Below are 24,776 nucleotides of genomic sequence, written 5' to 3'. Positions count from 1 at the left end.
AATATGAGACAGGTAAATAATGCGCCGAAATTTATTCGGCGCAATCGAGTTTTCCGTACAGCCGTCACAGCGTATAATCAAGGCCACCGAAAATAGATCTAAATTTCGGTGGTCTCGGTATAATGCTGTATGAGCCGCGGGTCATGAAACTTTAACCAAGGCCCGGTGGTAGCGTATTCTATATAATTGACAGAAGCACGATTATGGTTAACTTTAACCTTAAACAAAATAAAAACTACTGAGACAGAGGGCTGCAATCTGGTATGTTCAATGATTGGAGGGTGGATGATCAACATACCAATTTGCAGCCCTCTAGCCTCAGTAGTTTTTGAGATCTGAGGGCGGACAGAAAAAGTGCGGACAGACATAATTGAGGACAGAATAAAGTGCGGACCGCAGACAAAGCCAGCAAAATTGTTTTCTTTTGCAGAAAACTAAAAGCTAAAAATAAAAAAGGATTTATGAATAAATAAATAAATACATAAAAACAATAATAACAAGTACCTGTTCATTAATTACATCTCATTACAAGACAACCAGATGCGTTGAACATACGGCAGCTGTCTTGTAAGTTATTAATGACACAAGAACTCTGCAAGCTTGTTAAATACCCTGTCGAGAGATTTGGTTTACCAAGGGGCCAACGAAAATCTAGCTCTCATTCTATTGAAAAAAATAAAGAAAAAACTATCCCCTCAAAAAAAAAGTAAGATTTTAGTTAAAAGCAAGTAAAAAATGCGCCGAAGCTTCTTCGGCGCAATCGAGTTTTATGTACAGCCGCTATAGCGTATAATCAAGGCCTCCGAAAATTGATCTATCTTTCGGTGGTCTCGGGAAAATGCTGTATGAGCCGCGGCCCATGAAACTTTAACCACTGCCAGGTGGCTGCCTATCCTATATCGTTGTCAGAAGCACGATTATGGCTAAATTTAACCTTAAATAAAATTAAAACTACTGAGGCTAGCGGGCTGCAATTTGGTATGTTTGATGATTGGAGGTTGGATGATCAACATACCAATTTGCAGCCCTCTAGCCTCAGTTGTTTTTAAGACCTAAGGGCGCAGAGAAAAAGTACGGATAGAATAAAGTGCGGACGGACAGATAAAGCCGGCACAATAGTTTTCTTTTCCAGAAAACTAAACAATTGAATTTACAAATTGCCATCGCTGAAATTAAATAATGGAAATTTACCTTGTAAACGACGCATGCTTTGGTTTAAAAAGTATGAAATTGAACAAAGGATATACATGAAAATTTGAAGCAAATCGAATCTATGATTTGGAATGTCTCGATATGCATTTTTAGTTTCCTGTAAAAGAAAACTATTGTGCCAACTTTGTTTGTCCGTCCGCACTTTATTTCTCCGCATTTTTCTGTCCGCCCTCAGATCTTATGAACTACTGAGGTTAGAGGTTTGCAAATTGGTATGTTGATCATCTAGCCCCCCGTCATCAAACATGCCAAATTGCAGCCCTCTAGCTCAGCAGTTTTTATTTTATTTAAGGTTAAAATTAGCTATAATCGTGCTTCTGGCAACGATATAAGATAGGCCACCAGCGGACCGTGGTTAAGGTTTCATGGGCCGCGGCTCATGCAGAACTATACCAAGACCACCTAAAGATAGATCTATTTTCGGTGGCCTTGATTATACGCTGTTGCGGCTGTACAGAAAACTCGATTGCGCCGAAGAAACTTCGGAGCATTTTTTCCTTTTTTATATTTTCCTTAATTCCTGCATTTTCTAATCTTTCCTAATCCCTTGTTCCTTTCATTCTGCTATTTCCTAATCGTTTATTCCTTAGTTTCTCATAAACCACACAATAAAATGTCACGTGACAAAAAGAATACAAATGGGTATGCCCCAGTCTTTCTGTCCTTCACTTCCTAATCACTTTATAAATTTTTCTTCCTTATTCTTCAGTTTATCTCCAATTTACCTCGTATTCCATATCGTCTTAATTACTACATCTTGATAGAATATCATCTGACACTACTGACACGGGAATGACGCTTAATCATAACATTTGAATATTCGGAATGCAAAAGATATTTCAGTCCGAGCTGAATGACGTCCTGATGTAATTTTCACTTATGTCCTATGACGCGAAAAGTAAAAATTATATAAAAAAAAATAAGTGAACAAGTAAATTAATTAATTAATACGTTTACGAAAAGGGGAAGCGCATTCAAATGACAAAAAGAGTATTCTGTGGCAGCGACAAAAATGCTGATAATATTTTCACTTATATTTCATGACCCAAAAAGCAAGAGTTAAATAAATAAATAACAAATAAATAAATTAAAAACTAAACAGATAAATGAATAAATAAATAAATAAATAAATAAATAAATAAATAAATAAATAACTAAATAAATAAATAAATGAATCAATATATTAAACAAATAAATAAATAAATAGGTATACAAACAATATAAAAGCACTCGATAAAAATAACATTCAATTGTATTTGACAATGAGAAACGCAAAAAAATTTCTCAGTCTAAGGAAAATGAAATCCTGATATACTTCTTATTTCTTATACATTGCAGCACAACCAGGAAGATATAGACCAATCAACCAATTAATGAATAAATGAAAAGTTAAATATCCATAAGTTAAACTATGATATGGTTATATTTTGTATTTTATTGTATGGTTCTCAAACATCTTTAAAATATTATGATGCTTCTCTTGAAATGATCTAAGAAATGAACTTAAAATGTTGCATATTATGTTATTAAATGTGCGCGATGCAACTTTAGATATTGGGTAGAATTTTTGGACTGGTATTTACGCTATTATATATAAATTTTAATAATGTGCAATTTAAAATACTTCTGCTTTATATGCCCAGTCTTGAAGGGCTCTCAATTTTAATGGCATATACAAAAAAACTTATAATTCCCTTGATAATTATTTTAACTTTATCTGTTTACTCTTATCGTATCCGATTCAATTTAACAATCCAGCCATGTTAAATTTAAAGCGTTATCTTTAACATGGCGCTTTACAAAAGAACAAATTCGCTTAGTGTTATCTAAACGTCGCGGTTTATACAAGAGCAGATTCGCTAAGTGTTATCTTAAACGTCGCGGTTTATACACGAACAAATTCGCTCAGTGTTATCTTTAACATTACACTTCATATAGGAAAAAAATTCGCTCAGCGTTATCTTTAACATGGCATTTTATATACGAACAAATTCGCTCAGCGCTATTTTAACATGGCAATTTATTTCAGAAGAAACTCGCTCAGCATTATGTTTAACAGGGACACAAGGCGTTGTCTTTAACATGGTACTTTATGTAAGAACAAATTCGCTCAGCGTTATCTTTAACATAGCGTTTTATATAAGCACAAATTCACTCACCATTATGTATGGCATGGTACTATATCTAGGAACAAATTTGTTCAGTGTTATCATTATAGTGGCACTTAATAAAAAAATAAATTCGCTAAGCTTTACCTTTAACATGGCAATTCGCTTCAAAACAAATTCGCTTAGAGTTATCTTTAACTCTTTAACATAGCAATTTATATAAGAGTAAATTCACTTAGTGTTATCTTTAATATTGTATTTTATATAAGAACGAATTCGCTGTGTTACCTTTAACATGGTGTTTTATACAAAACTAATCTGTTTACTGTTATCTTTAACAAGGCGCTTTATATAAATTTGCTCAGCATTATATTTAGCAAGGAACTATATTTAAGAACAAATTCGCTCAGCGTTGTCTTTAGCACGGAACTATGTTTAAGAACAAATTCGCTCAGCGGAATCTTTAACATGGTGATTTGTATAAGAACAAATTCGCTCAGCATTTTGCTTAACAAGACGGTTTATATAAGAACAAATTCGCTCAACGTTTTCTTTAACATAGCGGGTTATATAAGAAAAAAATCGCTCAACGCTATCTTTCACATGGCACTGTACTCATCGTTATCTTTAATATAGCACTTTATATAAAAACAAATTCGCTAAGCGTTATCTTTATCATGGCGGTTTATATAGGAACGAATTCGCTCAGAGTTATCTTTATCATGGCGGTTTATATAAAAACAAATTCGCTTATTGTTATCTTTAACATGGCGGTTTATATAAGAACGAATTCGCTCAGTTATCTTTATCATGGAGGTTTATATACAAACAAATTCGCTTAGCGTTATCTTTACATGGCGGTTTATATAAGAACGAATTCGCTCAGAGTTATCTTTATCATGGCGGTTTATATAAGAACGAATTCGCTCAAAGTTATCTTCAACATGGCGGTTTATATACGAACGAATTCGCTCTCCACCTCAGAAAAAAACCCATAAAATAAACACATCACACACCAAATATACGCCGTTCCCAACGTCAGTGTCACTCCGTAAAAACAAATATACTTCAGCGGGATCGTTATAATCCGTAACGCAGTAGTATATCTGATGGCACTCTCATTGGCACTCTTTGTGACACTTTGTAACCATTTGCAGGGCGAAGAAATAAACCTCAAAACAGTGGGATGCCTTTCAGGACACACGATCCCCCCCAACGATCTGATAGCGGACGGCTGATAAGTATGTTTATGTTTATGAAACGGTCCGAAAACCCCGGTTTAAACTGGGTCCCGATCCTGTCTCGTACGCGGTTGCTTCTCGTGAGATTAGCTCGGCTGCTTGCGAGATGTAGCTCGCTATCTCAAGACTATGCTGTCCGGTAAATTATAGAGGAAGAAAGGGTGTTTTGTACTGTAGAGTATGTAGGTTGATACTGATATGTCAAATAAGAGATAGGAGTCGTTCCGTCTGCGTTTTACAAAGCGACATTTCTAAGAGAACCTTACGTAACCATAAACGCGATTCAGATATGTCAAATAGGAGAGATAAATCTCGCTCCATCTGCGTTTACAAAGCGGCGCTTCTACGATAAACTGACGCAGCAAATAAAATTAGTTTTTAGGATGTATCTAAGATCATTGCTATACGGAGGAACATTGCCAAATTGATAGACAAATTTAAACCTCGATCTCGCGTGAGAATCGGACACATCCATAATTCCGAAATCAATCCGGCACTTGTTGGTGACACCTGACAATGACGCTATCTACCTTTACGGTGTCTTGAGAAAGAGGCAGGTGTAAATTGTCTGTCTGTCTGTCTGTCTGTCTGTCTCTCTCTCTCTCTCTCTCTCTCTCTCTCTCTCTCTCTCTCTCTGGCGTATCCATTACCCCGAATGAAAATACGAGTTTGCAATCAACCGCAGAATCTTCGCCCGTCGTTTCGTTTGCAATTTTCGTGCAATGTCACGTGTAATATACTTTCTCCCTCACTCCCCACCCCCCCAACCATCTCCCTCTGTCTTCCATCCCTCCCCCCACCGTTGGGCCTTAACCCCTCCCCCTCCTCACCACCAATTCGGGGATCGTAAACATTATCTTTTCACCTTTGCGTTAAATTAGAAGATGCTATTATGTAACTTCTATCGCTGGTTAAGGTGATCCGTCTCGTCTGTTCTTTTCCCCGTTTTAGTTTCTGTGAAGGAAAACTATTGTGCCGGCTTTGTCTGTCCGTCCGCGCTTTTTTCTGTCGGCATTTTTTTCAGTCCGCACTTTATTCTGTCCGCACTTTATTCTGTTTTCACTTTTTCTGCCCGCCCTTAGATCTTAAAAACTAGAGGCTAGAATTTTGTCAGTCCGCACTTTTTTCAGTCCGCACTTTATTCTGTCCGCACTTTATTCTGTCTGTCCGCACTTTATTCTGTTTTTTCAGTCCGCACTTTTTCAGATCTTAAAAGCTACTGAGGCTAGAAGGCTGCAAATTGCTATGTTGATTATCCACCCTCCAATCATCAACCATACCAAATTACAGCCCTCTAGCCTCAGTAGTTTTTATTTAGTCAAGGTTAAAGTTAGCCATAATCGTGCATCTGGCAATGATATAGGACAGGCCAACACCGGGCCGTGTTTAAAGTTTCATGGGCCGCGGCTAATACAGCATTATACCGAGACCACCGAAAGATAGATCTATTTTCGGTGGACTTGATTATACGCTGTAGCAACTGTACAGAAAACTCGATTGCGCCGAAGAAATTTCGGCGCATTTTTTACTTGTTTTTTCCCGGCTTACTTCTGGTCTGGGCAAGAAATAGCCATTTATTTCGATGTCTGAGTAGCTTAGAATTTAAAAAAATATGATTAGAAGACTATCTTGGACTGATATAGGCAGTAAACATTTCACATATTTGGGAATTATAATTTCATATTTTGGGGTGCAGAGCCGGGCCAGTTAGAAAGGACTCATTTTACGCTAACACAAAGATTTTACGTGATTAGGTTATTACCTAGAATTAAGTGAATATTCAGCTCTCTGTCTCTGTCTCTCTCTCTCTCTCTCTCTCTCTCTCTCTCTCTGTCTCTCTCTCTCTGTCTCTCTCTCTCTCTCTCTCTCTCTCTCTCTCTCTCTCTCTCTCTCTCTCTCTCTCTCTATATATATATATATATATATATATATATATATATATATATATACATATACAGTATTTGCATTTCTGTATGTATGAATGCGCGTGTGCTTTCAAATGACATCCCGTCTTTATTAAATACGAAACACATAATCTTTAAACGATTTGCAAAATAACTACAAACAACTATTCCATTTGAAAGAAAGTAGGCTATAAAAAATTACCTTTGGATATTTTGCCTCAGCATAAGGTAATATATTCTTAGCATTAAAGTGTTCGTGTATTCTCACATTTACGGTATATATAATTCCGACTCAAAAGTCTTTTACAGATTTTTTAATGTAGGGACTTTTAAAAATCAAAATGGAAATAGCTGGGGCATATATTATTTATATTATATTTAGAGTCAGAACACCGACAATATGAAGACCAAAGCAGCAACAAACAGAGAGAGAGAGAGAGAGAGAGAGAGAGAGAGAGAGAGAGAGAGAGAGAGAGAGAGAGAGAGAGAGAGAGAGAGAGAAATATAAGACCTTAGGACTAGCAATTAACTTCATTCTAACAAAAAAAAAAGGGCAAACAACTTATAAGGAACAGTCTTCACTATTTTTCTGCTGGGTCATAATACGTTAGGGTTTCATTCATAATAATAATAATAATAATGATAATAATAATAATAATAATAATAATAATAATAATAATAATAATAATAACTGAGAAACTACAACACAAAATTAACTGCATCCAGACGGCCATTCTGTTTATTGAAGCTTTTGGATAGAAGGTGTTCTCCCGAAATAATAATAATAATAATAATAATAATAATAATAATAATAATAATAATAATAATAATAGAGAAACAAATATATGCACATTTAAATAACTGGGGACTTGTTTTTTTTTTTATCTTAAGACTCATGGTACTATGAGTACTTTATAATAATAATAATAATAATAATAATAATAATAATAATAATAATAATAATAATAATAATAATAATAATAATAGTTTAATTTTGCAAAAGCCAAATAGTACAGAAAATTCATTTATAGGTGACTAACTGAAAAATTAGTTTTTCATATTCTGCTAAATTATTATTATTATTATTATTAATATTATTATTATTATTATTATTATATCGCTGTTTATAACATTAAGCAGAAATAAAGCACATTATTATTATTATTATTATTATTATTATTATTATTATTATTATTATTATTTATTATTATTATTATTATCCAGTGATAAAGTAAAGACTCTTCATAGCTTATTCTGATGTTTACGCAGACATTAACAAAATCTCTTCACTGACAAAATGTAACGGAATGAGAATGACCAAGAAAGTGAAGAAAAGCCCACATTTATTCATTATTCACCCATTAATTAATTATAAATCATTGCACCAAATTCACTGACTGGACAATTAGTTGACTGATTGCGAAAGGTGAATGCTGTGAGACTTTCAGCAGATCTCAAGGATTTAATGATCTTGTATATATATATATATATATATATATATATATATATATATATATATATATATATATATATATATATATATATATATATATATATAAAGCAAAGTCATAGCTGAAAATACAGCAGAATTTCCTCGAAATCATCCTGTTTAGCTACATTATTATTATTATTATTATTATTATTATTACCCCACACTTTCCCAAACCACTGCACTGGGAGAAAGCCCAAAGACTCCTTCTCTCAACTTTCATTCTCCCCTCACAAACCTCTTCATTATTGATTATCTGTTTCATTCCTCCATCTTTCTTCTTCTTCTTCCCCTTATCCCTCTCCCGTTCCCCTCCCCCACCACGACGCAAACTCCCCCCCTGAAGTTTCTCACCCCCAGGGTAGATACGAGGGGAAAAACGGACCTGGGCTGGTTGGTGGGACTCGCTGTCAGTATTAATGTCTGATAATTACGGGGTCTGCGCGGTTGTGACGGGTTGTGCGTTCCTGTCATTATATATCCCCTCTCTCTCTCTCTCTCTCTCTCTCTCTCTCTCTCTCTCTCTCTCTCTCACCGTTGTCTAAGTTTAGTTCCACATGGTCAATGATTTCTCAATCTCAATTGTAACCTTTTAATGTTTCTCATTATGACTCTCTCTCTCTCTCTCTCTCTCTCTCTCTCTCTCTCTCTCTCTCTCTCTCTCTCTCACCGTTGTCTAACAGTAGTTCCACATGGTCAATGATTTCTCAGTCTCAACTGTAACCTGTTAATGTTTCTCATTATGACAGTCTCTCTCTCTCTCTCTCTCTCTCTCTCTCTCTCTCTCTCTCTCTCTCTCTCTCTCTCTCTCTCTCACCGTTGTCTAAGTTTAGTTCCACATGGTTAAATATGTCCGAATCTCACTTATTGCCTTCATAATGTTTCTCTTCATGATCGTCATATCTCTCTCTCTCTCTCTCTCTCTCTCTCTCTCTCTCTCTCTCTCTCTCTCTCTCTCTCTCACACACGCAATGAAATGCTATTTTATTTTCCATACCACTCTCCTAACCCCTACCCACTTGGGATGATAACCTTTTTGTTCAGAAAAATATCAGATATTAACATTGCAAAACAAATTCTCTATGTCTATATTTTTTCTTTGTTGTAATTTATATTAAAATAATGTTTTATTCAATAATCCTCAATTGGTTTTCCATTCTTATCTGTAAAGAGACCTCAGGAAGTGCTTGTGTGTGTGTGTGTGTGTGTGTGTGTGTGTGTGTGTGTGTGTGTGTGTGTGTGTGTGTGGATGTGTTTGTGTTCATCTAAGAACTTAAACACCTTGAAAAAATTCATAGACTTAGTCTAAAATTTCATGATCTAACATTCTCAGTTAGACTTTCAAATGATGTCCAACTAGAAATGTTCCCATTTTAAACCATTCTCGAAACTTAAAACAGTATTTCCGTCCATAATTTATTCCTAATTATTACATTGTTCTGGGTGACATCTCTCTCTCTCTCTCTCTCTCTCTCTCTCTCTCTCTCTCTCTCTCTCTCTCTCTCTCTCTCTCTCAAAGCGCCTGCCTTCAGTCTCCAGCCACATCAAATAATGACATCATCTCAAAAGAGCCAAGTACTTCTGTCTCATTTTTTCCCCGACACAACAATTCCCTTCCTGGGCGCCACAGCTGGCGTTTAAGCCTTAATATATAATATATACTCATACAACCAGATGTAAAACGAACCCCGCAGGGCTAACCAGGTTGTCCCTCCCGTTTATGCAAATGCGCAACACATGAAATTAAAGGCTACGTCCCAAAAGAGAGTTCTGGTACTCGAGTTCCCGTGACGTGCAATGATGAACAGTATATAATATCTTCTCCGGTGCTTTGAAGGGGCGAGTGTGTCTCAATGCCGCGCCCCACGACGCTCGGCCGGAGATAATGGGAATCTGTGGTGTCCCAGCATCCCTGGGCTGGCTTGGGATGCTGCTCTGGGAGATGAGAATGAGAGAGAGAGAGAGAGAGAGAGAGAGAGAGAGAGAGAGAGTAAGATTACTAGTGTAAGTAAATTTCAATGAAATTATGGAAAAAAATGGAAGGAGCTACTTGAAGATTGTTGGGAGATGAGGAGGTTATCGAGGATGCTGAGAGAGAGAGAGAGAGAGAGAGAGAGAGAGAGAGAGAGAGAGAGAGAGAGAGAGAGAGAGAGAGAGAAATTAATATTGATAGTAGAAGCAAATTTCAATGAAATTATGAGAAAAATGAAAGGAGTTACTTGAAGAATGTTGGGAGACGAGGTTATTGAGGATACTAAAAGAGAGAGAGAGAGAGAGAGAGAGAGAGAGAGAGAGAGAGAGAGAGAGGGGGGAGGTAGATCCAGGTTGTCAGCATAAGTAGATTTCAAGAAAAATTTGACAAAAGCACATGAAGTTGCTTTGAGATGCTGGGAGATGAGAGAGAGAGAGAGAGAGAGAGAGAGAGAGAGAGAGAGAGAGAGAGAGAGAGAGAGAGAGAGAGAGAGAGAGAGATGGTGGGGTAGGGCATTATTGATAGTCTAAGTAAATTTCAATGGAATTCTGATAAAAATGAATGAAGGTAATTTAAGAATGTCGGGAGATGAGGAGATTATTAAGAATGCTTAGGGAATGACGAAAGAGAGAGAGAGAGAGAGAGAGAGAGAGAGAGAGAGAGAGAGAGAGAGAGAGAGAGAGAGAGAGAGATGGGGTATGGATAAGGTTGCAAGCATAAGTAAATGTCAATGAAATTATGATAAAAATTAAGAAAATTTAAGATGCTGGGGGATGACAGAGAGAGAGAGAGAGAGGAGAGAGAGAGAGAGAGAGAGAGAGAGAGAGAGAGAGAGAGAGAGTTGTGATAAATATGCAAGCAATTTCTTCGAAATACGAAGAGATAATGCTATCTAGGATTCTCGGAGGATGGTGTGCGTGTGTAGGAGAGAGAGAGAGAGAGATCGAGAGAGAGAGAGAGAGATCATATGAATGGTTTCACCCCATTGCCGTAAGCACTACCTCGTCGAGGCCCTTCAGTTGTGAATTATATCATGATAAACATCTGTTGATTTTCCTGAATAGACAGACAGATATATTACCTTGTATATCTAAATTCAAATATGACAATTCAAAGAAAGGATTTTATAACTTGAAGATTTGATGATGTCATTACTGACTAAGCATGCAAGCCCTGGTGAGAGAGAGAGAGAGAGAGAGAGAGAGAGAGAGAGAGAGTTACAAGGATTAGGATGTCTCAAAGACTTGTCAGGCCATCCGAGGAGACATCATGTGCTCACTTATCTCTAAGAGCAGGTTTTACTTTTCATTCACAGTTCTAAAGATTTTGTCTAGCTTTCTTTTAAACTCTTCCACACTGTTGCTGTTTACAACTTCTGGTGGCAGAGAGAGGGAGAAAGAGAGAGAATATATGTTAGAGAGAGAGAGAGAGAGAGAGAGAGAGAGAGAGAGAGAGAGAGAGAGAGAGAGAGAGAGAGAGAGATAACATATTTTAGTGTCGGTGTGTGATAGAGTAAGAGAGAATATATCACAGTGCAAGTGTTGGTGTGTATTTGAGAGAGAGAGAGAGAGAGAGAGAGAGAGAGAGAGAGAGAGAGAGAGAGAGAGAGAGATTGCTCAATGAGTCGTGGGAACCTCTCCGCGGCAGACATTCCTAGGACACAGTTGAACGGACATGAATAGGAAGTCCTGTGGAAAAAATGTCCCGAACTTGACCCCTGACCTGTTTTCATTTCGGGTGACCTTCGGGCGTGACCTGGCTTCTTGGGGGGTTCTAAAACTCGACTATAATAGGAAAAAGACGCCTGAAATATACTTCCTAAATATATCGTATCTTCCTGTCCTGGTTGGTCTTATAAAAATGTAAAATATATTTTCTAAAACTATCTTATCTTTCTGTCCTGGTTGGTCTTAGTAGATCATTTGCTATCTCTAATAAGCTTTGTTTAATTTACATTCTAATGAAGTATTAACCGATTGAAGATAAATGAGAGTCATTCTAATTCTAATAATTATTTATTTATTTATTTAAAAATAAATTTCTTTATGGACTTTATCTTTAAATAGATTTGTACCTATACATAACTGCGCATTTGTTTCTCTATTTCAAGACTCAGGCTACTATGAGTACTTTTTAGTAATAATAATAATAATAATAATAATAATAATAATAATAATAATAATAATAATAATAATAATAATAATATTATTATTATTATTATTATTATTATTATTATTATTATTATTATTATTATTATTATTATTATTATTATTATGCTCAGAACTTATGACACCATTTCTTATCAAAAATTCTCCGGTCTGCTGCTAAGGATTCATACCTTCACCGAATATCTAATAAACTTAATTAAAGATAATTAACGCTGGCAGACTAATGACCAGCTCACACCTCACCTTTGCCACTCGAGACTAGCAGCTTCAGCCCCAACTGACTAGCTAAATCATAACTAGCTGTGAAATGCCCTAAATGAACTGACATTCGTGGACGTGAAGTGTGAGAATTCGAGAGGACAGGAAAGAAGAAGAAGTAGTATTTGAGTCAGTGTTTACAAACAGCTCATTCACAGCTTTTTCCACTTCCATTGACAAATGGTTGTATTAGGGCGAACTCCAAATTACGTGAGTGATATTTATGAATGATATTTACGAGATTGTAGGGTTCCTGGGCGTTTATACGTTAATTTGGGTCGTTTCTTGGAGAATTTGGATCCACATATATACAGAAACTGGGTTTTCTAAATGTCACTTTTTTATATTTTACTGATAAATGGTTGTATTAGGACGAAATCCAAATGGTGTAAATGATATTTATGCTTTTCTGGGTTGCCTAGGATTTGAATTTTGTCAGATTAAGGTTTTGGATGGAAGTTGTGACCAAAATCTTCACCAATTTTTTTTTTCTAATACACCTCACAATTTCATTGACTAATGAGTTGTACAATTTGGGTACCGAATGCTTGCAATGATACGTAAGTTTTTTTTTTAATGTAACTTGAAATAATGGCATATTCTTATTGCCAAAATTGTTCATTTTGGAAGACAGGCCGTCCAAAAATGAGAAATATTCCTACATTAAAATTTTTCATCAGATCATCACACAAGAAGACGCTTCTTCCAAAGACTGAGATCTAATCTTACCCACAAACAAGATGGATCGTTCCAGAAGGGTTGTCCAGACACCAGACAGGTATTTCCCAAAATAGTCTGACTGATTGATAAGCTTATCGACATAGCGTCACGACAAACAAAGGTCGTCGGCACAGTCACAAGGTAGAACGAACCAATGATGGGGGAAAAAGTGCCTCAAATATTTCTGAAAGTCCACAAATTGTCGGAGAGCAGACCAGAGCAGAAGGATGTGGCTTCACAGGCCCATGTTATTATTATTATTATTATTATTATTATTATTATTATTATTATTATTATTATTATTATTATTATTCGGAATAAATTCAGAAGACGAACCCTATTCATATGGAGCAAGCCTATAGGGGCCATTGACTTGAAATTCTAGCTTCCAAAGAATATGGTCTTCATTCGAAAGAAGTAACAGAAAGTAAAGTTGAAATACAGAAAGAGGAAATCAGTTAATAGAAAAAAACAGATAAATTAACAGTGATAAATAAATAAACAAAAATGTCAGTAAATTATTAAAATCCAAGGAAAATTATATTAGCGTAGTAATGCATTGCATCTTCGCTTGAACTTCTGAAGTTCCAATTGCACAGCATCCTATGGAAGACTGTTCCACAGTCCAACGGTGTGAGGAATAAAAGACCTCTGGATTGCAATAGTTTCAACTATCTTAAATAGGAAACTAATCTCCTGCTGTCATTATCACCTATAATTTCGTTCCCACATCGGCCAGTTTAGAAGTACAGTGGCGTCGATGACCTTCGGTTTTGCAACGCAAGGATGTGCAAGCAAATCAGTCAGTTGGTTACTCATTCAGTCACTCGATCAGTCGATGCGACTGACCTGTGCAGAAAATTTTGGCATTTATAATATTATGGGCTGTGTGAAAAAAATATTTCTCGATGTAATGATGTAAGTGCTGTAATGAAAGAGTAAATATATATGTATAAGTATATTTATAATTATATACTATATATATTATATATATATATATATATATATATATATATATATATATATATATATATATATATATATATATATATATATATATATATATATATATATATATATAATATATATATATCTTTATTTCCATACAGTAACTGTATAGTCGAGCTAAAATGTTATGTTTTATTATTATTATTATTATTATTATTATTATTATTATTATTATTATTATTATTATTATTATTATTATTATTATTTCTTTAAATGAGATAGAATACTGTATAATCTGAACTTTTCTATAGCAATGAGTGTCAATCACAGCTATTTCCTCATATCTTAAACCTGATCTTAACAGCCACTAACATTAAACGGTAGTGAACATGGGTTCTCAAAAAAAGTCACTATAATTACGATAAGCTGAAAATACTATGGGAAAAAAATTGTAGTTTTTTCATTCATTCATCGGGTACTTCCGGCGTGACCTTTAAATAGACAAAAAAAAATGAGAAGAATTTTGTGAGGAGGGTAAAAAATATATATATATATTTACACCCCCACATTTTTTTCCTTCTGAAATAACCGGTTGACAAACGCTAGATAATCACACCAGAAAGACATTTATTAACGTTGATAGTCGCTGGCAAAAAGTTAAGATGTTGATTAAGACGCCTATGTTCCCCTTTTTTTTATTCTTTTTATTTTCCTGTCGTTTTCAGCGACAAGATTCGGAAATAAATTCGACCCAGCTAGCAGTCAAGGTATGTGGAACGCTATAAGTCATCTGATTCAATTCACTTTTATTTTTCGGGAGAAGGTGTCATCTATTCAATCACCTGAAACGACCAATAAGACAGGTTGACAACGCTTCTGTTATCGACGTCTTAGGAAACGAACGCATCCAACGGCTCATTCTGGGGTTCGAACTGAACGCGCTCCTCCTCCGCGTCGCCAATCGAAAACGACCACACATTTCCCCTCTCCTTGCTGCAAGGAGACTTACACACAGACACGCCCGCGCCCCTGCTAGCCTATACGTAGCCTAACCTACAGCCTAGCCTAGCCAACACCTGCACCAGTACGCCCACGTGCACTCAGTGAGGCTTCACAGTGTATGTTCCATGCTTGGCGTGCAGGAAAGACCATAAATATTGCCCCCGGGGCCGTCTCTACTCTCTGTCTCTCCTTCTCCTCCTTCTTCTTCTTCTTCTTCTTCTCCTTGCTGGCTTGAATTCTGCCAAAACAAATACCTTTCGCACGCTACATAAGTCACGCTTTTTCGTCTAGTTATCTCTCCCATCTCGCGCCGCTACAGAACGAAGGGGGTATTCATTTTCCGCCAGGAAAGAAGAATAATGCCTCGCCTACCTTTATTTCCCACCGAGAAGGGGAAAAATCTCTGTGCCGCACCTTCTGCTTTGTTGCATTGCAATGAGAGTTATACTTAGCCCCTATCGATGCCGAAGGCAACTGCCGCGCCGTCTTGGACAGAAATTGCTCAAGGGAATTATACCGCAAGGTTGTATTTATGTAAATGATGAATGATAAAGGACAACCACTGTATAACACTTGAATAAAGCTTATGTAAACAAGAAACGGAAGTCGAGATAAGGACAGGCACTCTTCAGCATTATATAATGACTGGAAGTTATAACTACAAGATATGCACTGTATCAGACATTAATTATGCTTATGTCACTGATAAACTAAATAAATACCACACACTGTACAATGCTTGAACTCCAGTCATAAACATCTTGAGCAAAAAGTGATACACGAACGCCAGAATAAAATATAATACAAAAGACTGGTTTCATAATAAAAACATAATAGATAATAGTATGATATAGTAATAAAATCAATCAAAAGTATGAACACCACTCATGCAAATGATGGAAGGCAAATGGCACTCGACATGCGCAAATAATACAAGAATAATAATACTCACATAAGTAATAAAGAATGAAATGTATAGGATTTACGGGGATCTCTTTTTATCCCATCTCAAAATGGCACAGAAGATTCATATGATATGGAGTGTGAGAAAATTTCAATTTCGACCCTAATATTAAAACAATTTTAGTAGTATTATGCTCTGCGATTTAGAAAGTGTATTACAAAATGCGTCTGCAATTGTTAAGGGAATGCGCAGTTAGTTGGATGCTTCAGCAAAAAGTTATGGAGGGAAAATAATAATTCGCACTTTGCTCAAACTTATTTTCGGGGAGAAACATATTGATCGGGTTAGCAAATATAAAAAGTGTCGCCAAGTCTGTAGGTTTCAGTTATTGGGCCCTAGAGACCTATCTTTAGGAAATCGGACACACTACTGTTGACTGGCAGGTTGCTGGCCCATGATAAGTATTTGGACCTTTGACAAATTTCGTTCCCTAGAAGTTAAAAGAATGAAAAAAAAGGCAGACTTTCAAAGATGCACAGATTAATCACCCCTTTCAAGAAGAGACTCCTGTTTTTAAACTAGAACAACGAAGTATGTTTTCGGCCAGGCTCTGTTTGACCCACATAAGCCCAACAGTTCATTAGCATTTCAGATACCCCAAGTATCAAAGAAATTTCGTTAAAGAAGTTACTTAGAGTCTGTGGATATCAAGCTATTAAAGGAGTCAGTGTAAATCTCGATTTACAAAAAAAAAAAAAAAAAAAAAAAACTATGCAAATCAGTCCCAAAAATGCTTCCGTTCAAACTTCGTTTACATTTTCGTATCGCAGTTAATGAATTTTAACTTCAATCTTTGTTTCTGTTGGCCCTTATACTTATTTTTCTTGCGCCGAATTATCTTTCATAGGAAATGTCAGCACACAAAGCTTTGGCAAACCTTATACATATGATGAGATATGCATGCGTTGTACAAACCGTGAAAACGATATGTTGCACAAATTTTAGAGTTTCGAGACTTATTATCCTTAGTATTCTAACCAAGCCTGTTCTTTTGAAATCACAATTCACCATTATACAAGTAGAAAGTAAATGGTCTTGATCATCCTTAAATGTATTCAAAGTAGAGGATTCTAATGTATCTGTGTATGTATAAAATGTTGAATGTTGATTCCTAGGATGCTTACAAATTGACTGAAATGTACCACGACCTTTTTAACCTGACAACCAACAAAATAATAATCTAGTAACTGAATGAATAGTACCATTAACTACCCCAGCTACTACTGTTGCTACAATGAGAAATAATGATATTAATGATCATAAAAATGATGATTATTAGTGACTAATGTCTGGTTACTCACCCTAAATGCCAAGACACACTAATGTTCATCCTCTTGACTGTCAACCCAATATACACCTGCCAAAATAAAAAAATACAGATTATCACAACATATAATTCTGAAATATGATTTTGAAAATTACAATAAAAGAAAAGTTACAATTCTTATTAATTATGAAATGGGGAAGGGGTAGTGGTTGTTTCCCGAAGCGAGAGTGAGGGGATACTCGCCCCCCTCCCCCTCGGAAGAGGAATGATGACTCTGCGGTAGAAATAGACTAAAAGAGGGGAAACAAAGGATGGAACGCGTTCTGGAGATGAAGAGATAAAGCCGAGAGTCACTTATTTACTCGACAACCCAACCAGATCATGTGCAGGGGATTGTTCTGGGGATGCTGTAAAGCTAGTGTGTATACATGTATGTATACATATATATATATGTATATATGTATGTATATGTATGTGTATATATATATATATATATATATATATATATATATATATATATATATATATATATATATATATATAAAGTATTAAAACTTACAATACCTACCTCGCCTTCTTACAAGAAGAGAAAACTGATTTACAATTAGGTAAATCTTTGAAACTGGTCTGAAAAAATTTAAAATATGACATCATTCTTTGAATGGATTACACATTGACGTCAATACCATATTACGTCACGTCTCTGACTAAATAAATTGCTTAAAATACTCTCAACGACATAACAGACGCGTCATTGTCATATATAATATTTTGCACTGTTTGTTATTATTTTTTGTGAAAATCTACCTTCGTTCCTTTTGTCAAGGACATCAAACCAGGATATCTCAGACGTATCTCTCTCTATCTCTCTCTCTCTCTCTCTGTATATATATATATATATATATATATATATATATATATATATATATATATATATATATATATATATATATATATATATATATATATATATATATATATATATATTTCGGCATTATTATATATACCTATAAAACACACAAATTTATTTTGTCATGTGATAGCACTGTCCTTGCATATATATATATATATATATATATAATATATATATATATATATATATATATATATATATATATATATATACAAATTTATTTTGCCATATGATAACACTGTCCTATATATCTCTACATACATATATATATATATATATATATATATATATATATATATATATACATATATATGGTTCACATTCCATGAGATCGTTCAACCCACTCGTTCAACCCCTCCTCCCCTCCCCTCCCCCAACAACCCACAACCTCCCACAACATCTTATGAAACTCGAAAGTCAAATGAAGACTAATTCACAAGAAAAACGAAAGCGATTTGCAACATGAGGAAAGCCAATGAAGTTTGAAAACCAGTCTAAGCTTTGTTAATATAAAGCGTTTTGTATAATCTGAAGTTTATGAACCTATACACCATCAGCTCAGCTTGGTTTTTAGTTTTCTGTAAAAGAAAACTATCGTGACGGATTTGTCTGTCCGCCCGCACTTTTTCTGTCCGCCCTCAGATCTTAAAAACTACTGAGGCTAGAGGGTTGAAAATTAGTATGTTGGTCATCCACCCTTCAGTCATCAAACATACCAGTTTGCAGCCCTCTAGTCTCAGTGGTTTTTATTTTATTTAAGGTCAAAATTATCCATAATTGTACTTCTGGTACCGCTATAGGTACCAACAACACAGGCCACCAAAGGACCGTGACTGTGTTTCATGGGCCGTGGTTAGGAGTTTCATGGGCCGTGGCCGAGGCTGAGTTTCATGGACAGCGGCTGAAAGTTTCACACAGCATTATACCCTGTACAAAAAACTCGATTGCGGCGAAGAAACTTCAGCGCATTTTTTACTTGTTTTTATTCAGTTCTCTCTATACAGAACAGCACCATGATCAAATCATTTAAAGTTTTATTAAGCAAAAGCTTTTTTGCATTTCAAGATATATACCTGTAGATCGCCCTGGTTTCATTACAGCTCTCCCTATGCAAAACAGTACCATGACAGAGAGAGCGAAACGGCCTTCAATAATCGTCGTACAAATCCACTCATTAACTCTCGATCGCATTAAGACAAGATGCCAGAGTCTATAACATATCCGCGTCCTTTCATTCACAATATATCTGCTGCTGTAAAATCAAGTGGGCAGAGACATTAAGATTCCTTAAATTTTCCGTCCTTGGTTAGGTGTGAAACAACCATGCCAGATCCGCAGATAGTAATTGGCACTAATTTCGGAACCAGCGGATGATGCCCGGCAGCGAGCTCGCCCAAATACCCGCCAGAAATATTTTCTGATGTTTGCAAGATTTCAAGATACGGTGTCATAAGTCTCTGAAGGCGGAGGGCAAAGCTAAGAAGTCGACGCTCAGGGTGTTAAGAACGTAAGGTTTACATACTCGAATGTGATTGGCCAAAGGCAACCCACCGAGCAAAATGATTGGACGACGAAGCTTTGATGTGCTATTCGCCTCTGAGGTAAATAAAACCTTGCTTAACGGACCAATCGCATGACAGAATCATCTAACCGACGTTCGATTACTGAGAAGATCCCATCTAACAGCCGCCGAAATCGACCAATGAGAGAGCAGGAAGAAAGCCGTGAGGAGGTTTTCCGAGTATCAAAGGCAAACGTGAGACAAAAATATATATATGAAAAAAAAGGTGAAGGGATTATGAAAGGGTGGATGAAGCGAGACAAGTGATAAATCAGACACCGCGCACCTTGTGATCTCGTGAAAGAGGCGAATAATTCAATCGAAACCTTTCAAATTAGCGTAGGAACTGGGGTAATGACATGGACGTACCTGGTTCGCAGGTATGTTTCGTCGGCTGAACCTGAGATTAATGGTTTCTGTCTCCAGGGACCAGGAGGAGCACGATGCTGAGAGAGAGAGAGAGAGAGAGAGAGAGAGAGAGAGAGAGAGAGAGAGAGAGAGAGAGAGAGAGAATATTTATACAGAAAGTATCGAGAAAGAAAATGCTTGTAGAGAAAGAGAGAGAGAGAGAGAGAGAGAGAGAGAGAGAGAGAGAGAGAGAGAGAGAGAGAGAGAGAGAGAGAAGAGAGTAATGTTTATACAGAAAGTGTCGAGAAATACAGAGAGAGATAAAGCTTCCAGAGAAATGTAGTGGGACCTAGAGAGAGAGAGAGAGAGAGAGAGAGAGAGAGAGAGAGAGAGAGAGAGAGAGAGAGAGAGAGAGAGAGAAAGAGAGACTGTTGATTCAGAAATCAATCAAGATCAGGTAATGTGGAAAAAGTAAGGTAGAATATCCTTAAAGAGAATTCTAGTAGAAAAATGAGAGAGAGAGAGAGAGAGAGAGAGAGAGAGAGAGAGTTTATTCAGATATCAATATTAAGTACTGAGGAAGAGTGAAGAAGGAAATGCCATTGAGAAAGTTAGTGAAGATAATGAGAGAGAGAGAGAGAGAGAGAGAGAGAGAGAGAGAGAGAGAGAGAGAGAAATCCAGTAAATTTATATGCTACAATCCTTTAAGGATGATTCATTTGACCTAGAATCATTTACCAGAAGACCTGAGAGAGAGAGAGAGAGAGAGAGAGAGAGAGAGAGAGAGAGAGAGAGAGAGAGAGAGAGAATACTAAATCTACTGTATATATATACTTCTTGAGAATGTTTCATTTCTCCTAGAATATTTTATCACAATCCTTTTAACTTAATAAATTTCTTAACAAATGAATAAAATCAAGCCAGTAATCATAAGATTATGAAGTCTAACTTATTGTTTTTGCCACATAAATTCCATTAATCTATAAAGTAAGTTATTGACCTAATAATTATGCAACAACAATGTGAACTTCCCAATGCAAATCCTTTAGAAATTAAACCTTGGTCTTCCGAAATAATAATAATAATAATAATAATAATAATAATAATAATAATAATAATAATAATAATAATAATAATAATAATAATAATAATCTTTAGAAGCTTGAATTTTAAGTCAATGGCCCCTGCGGGCTTGTTCCATATGAATAGGGTAGATCTTCTGAATAATAATAATAATAATAATAATAATAATAATAATAATAATAATAATAAGTATCAAGACTTGAAAATCGAAATAAGAAGGATATGGGATATGCCAGTGGAAATTGTACCCATAATCATAGGAACACTAGGCACGATCCCAAGATCCCTGAAAAGGAATCTGGAAAAACTAGATGCCGAAGTAGCTCCAGGACTCATGCAGACGAGGATGCTACTAGAAACAGCACACTAGTGAGAAAAGTGATGGACTCCTAAGGAGGCAGGATGCAATCCGGAACCCCACACTAAAAATACCACCCGGTCGAATAGGATGACTGAGATAGACAATAATAATAATAATAATAATAATAATAATAATAATAATAATAATAATAATAATAATAATAATAATAATAACTGAGAAATATGCAAATTTTTGCAAGACCTGATTCAGATAGGTCTCTGATATCCTTAATAAGCCAGCCCAGGGGCGGAGCTTGCAATAGTATTAACACGTAACTTCCGTTTGTTTATTTTCTTACAGTTTTCAGAAATATGGTGAGATGGAGAAATGTATGTTACATAACGTCTAATTTGCATATAAATATCTAACTATTATTACGAGCTATTATATTTATTATAATAATAACTGTAATGGCATGAATTAGTGTATGTGGGTGCAATAACACTGACAACCAGAAAGGTTTAGCAGGAATAATAATAATAATAATAATAATAATAATAATAATAATAATAATAATAATAATAATAATAATAATAATAATAATAATAATAAACGGTCTTTGTTTTAAATCAATAATATAACCTTTTCTGTCCGTATTCATGTGAATTTTATTCAATAAATCTACTTAACTCTTCTATACATTTTATGCAAAACACATGTGTTATTGATAGAATAATAATAATAATAATAATAATAATAATAATAATAATAATAATAATAATAAATCCACTCAACTGTTCTATACATTTTATGTAAACCACATGTATTACTGATTGAATAATAATAATAATAATAATAATAATAATAATAATAATAATAATAATAATAATAATAATAATAATAATAATAATAATAAATCATTATTATTATTATTATTATTATTATTATTATTATTATTATTATTATTATTATTATTATTATTATTATTATTATTATTATTATTATTACAAAAAACCCTAACACACAAAAAATAAAAATGAAATATTTACTTACAGAAATCTGATCATTTGAATAGCCAGTCTTTCCCTGCTGAATTCCATCTCCTGAATAGTGCATCTGGATGTTGTAGACTGACCTATGTCTTAAATCGCGGTTGTTGGAGACCTCCGACCAAAACGCCCTTACAAAACACAACACAAACACACACACACACACCCAGGTGTCAGATTCCTTGGTCTTCGAGGTATTAGAGCGGCAGCCCGGACCATTCAGATGCAACGAACGAGATACCGACTGTAACCCCTATCAATATGTAGGAGTAGACTTGCAAACGGTGAAACTGACCGTCTGCCAAAAATATATGGGTGGCTCACTTAGCAAGCACCACTAATTGCTTGTTAGATTTTGGGTCTAGATCCAGTATATGAGATACCAGATGAAACTAATATATAATATATCCTTGGACTCTCCTGATTATAGAATGACCAGTGACAGACATACTAGAGGGTGGGTTCCCCCTGACAGACACACTGAAAAGGGGGTTAATTGGATCTGGATCCAACTTAGGAGATACCAAGTAAAATTTACACTTCAATAGCACTGCACATCCTAGAGTGCTATGGTGGTCATGACAGACATTTTAGTGGGTGATTACCCCCTGACAGACACCCCACAATGAGTGGGAAGGGGGAGACAGGATCTACATCCAACATTGGAGATACCATGTAAAATTTGCACTACAAGAGCACTGCACATCCTAGAGTGCTGTGATGGTAATGACAGACATTTTAGTGGGTGGTTACCCCCTGACAGACACCCCAACGAGTGGGAAGGGGGAGACAGGATCTACATCCAACATTGGAGATACCAAGTAAAATTTGCACTACAAGAGCACTGCACATCCTAGAGTGCTGTGATGGTAATGACAGACATTTTAATGGGTGGTTACCCCCTGACAGACATAACCAACGATTGTAGGTGAGAGATAGGACACCTTGAAATGATTCAATATGTATCATAGGCGATATTAATATTTAAAGTATTCAACAAGAAAATGGTAATTTTCTGCAATTCGTGAGCCAGATAAAATTTAAAAGGCAAAAATACTTCTTCAGATCTGCATATTGTACATGCCTTCTGAATTCCTGTGGCACCTGCTGCATGAACAGACTCCATAATCTGCAATGATATACTGGAAAATAATAATTCCATATCAGAAATATGAACATTAATAAGGAATTTAATCTTGATACATTCCCCTAAGGGCAGCTCTACATGATGAGGCCTAGTTTTATGATCAGTTGAAAGGCCCGGTTGGTTCCAACCAGATTGAATCATATGGGTTGTAATTTTGGTCTGTCACTTGGTCAGACAGTCTGTCTGGTGGGGATCAAGTACGGGTTGATCGTGAAATCCTACAGCTTGTGAGATTTCAACCACATCTCATCGCGTGAACGGTGACTTAAGACCAGTCATCAATTTTGTTCTTGGCAGCGTCACGGGAACATCTCCCGTCCCGACGGCCGTCATGAACTGGTCATTTGCAGAATGCCAGTTCTGGGGTGAATTTACACTCGTAATACTTACAAAAAGTATGAACGCATGTGCAAAATTAAAAGTAAAGAATATATGATACTTTAATGCCGATACAACCCTGATATGGTCCAGCATTAGATGGACAAACTTTTTGCATAAACCTATTATCCTATTATAAGTTATAGGCCTACAAGGAATACATACGAATATGATGGGATAACATGATTTTTCCTTTTTCTTCCACTATTACCCTATCCCATCTAGCTTTTTAATCTGCATAAGCCTATAGTTATATAAACTTCTATAACTTTCATCACTTCTGTATGTTACGATATATGCATGAGATTTGCAGATACAGGCCTGAATGCAAGAAATATTGTGAATATTACAGGATAAGAATTAGTGCCGGAGTTATTTTTTGTTTTTAAATTCATATTAAGCTATGGAATATTTCACTAATATATATATATATATATATATATATATATATATATATATATATATATATATATGTATATGTATATATGTATGTATATATGTATATATATGCATATATATATGTATATATATATATATATATATATATATATATATATATATATATATATATATATATATATATATATATATATTAGCACTGAGCCTTTCGTGTGGAGTTATTGCTTAACACAAAGTAGCATTTTTTTTCTGAATGGGAGGGGTCACAAGTGACAACAGCTACAAGTACGTGTGCTGATCCATTCTCAAATAATTAAACCAGTCATATAGTGTGAGTCTCAATT

At 35.4% G+C, this 24,776-nt stretch overlaps 1 protein-coding gene across 1 annotated transcript in view; it reads right to left on the bottom strand.

Annotated features, from left to right (window-relative positions):
- LOC136836521 (paired box protein Pax-1-like) overlaps positions 1-17,346 on the bottom strand; it is a 211,587-nt gene extending 194,241 nt beyond the window's left edge. The window contains exon 1 of the mRNA XM_067100901.1: positions 17,288-17,346. The gene's annotated coding sequence lies outside the window, so the exon portion shown is untranslated. The remainder of the gene's footprint in view (positions 1-17,287) is intronic.
- Positions 17,347-24,776: the final 7,430 nt, after the last annotated feature.

Source organism: Macrobrachium rosenbergii, chromosome 56 (assembly GCF_040412425.1).
Source record: "Macrobrachium rosenbergii isolate ZJJX-2024 chromosome 56, ASM4041242v1, whole genome shotgun sequence".
Classification (NCBI taxonomy): domain Eukaryota; kingdom Metazoa; phylum Arthropoda; class Malacostraca; order Decapoda; family Palaemonidae; genus Macrobrachium; species Macrobrachium rosenbergii.
This window is presented reverse-complemented; position numbering and strand designations above follow the sequence as displayed.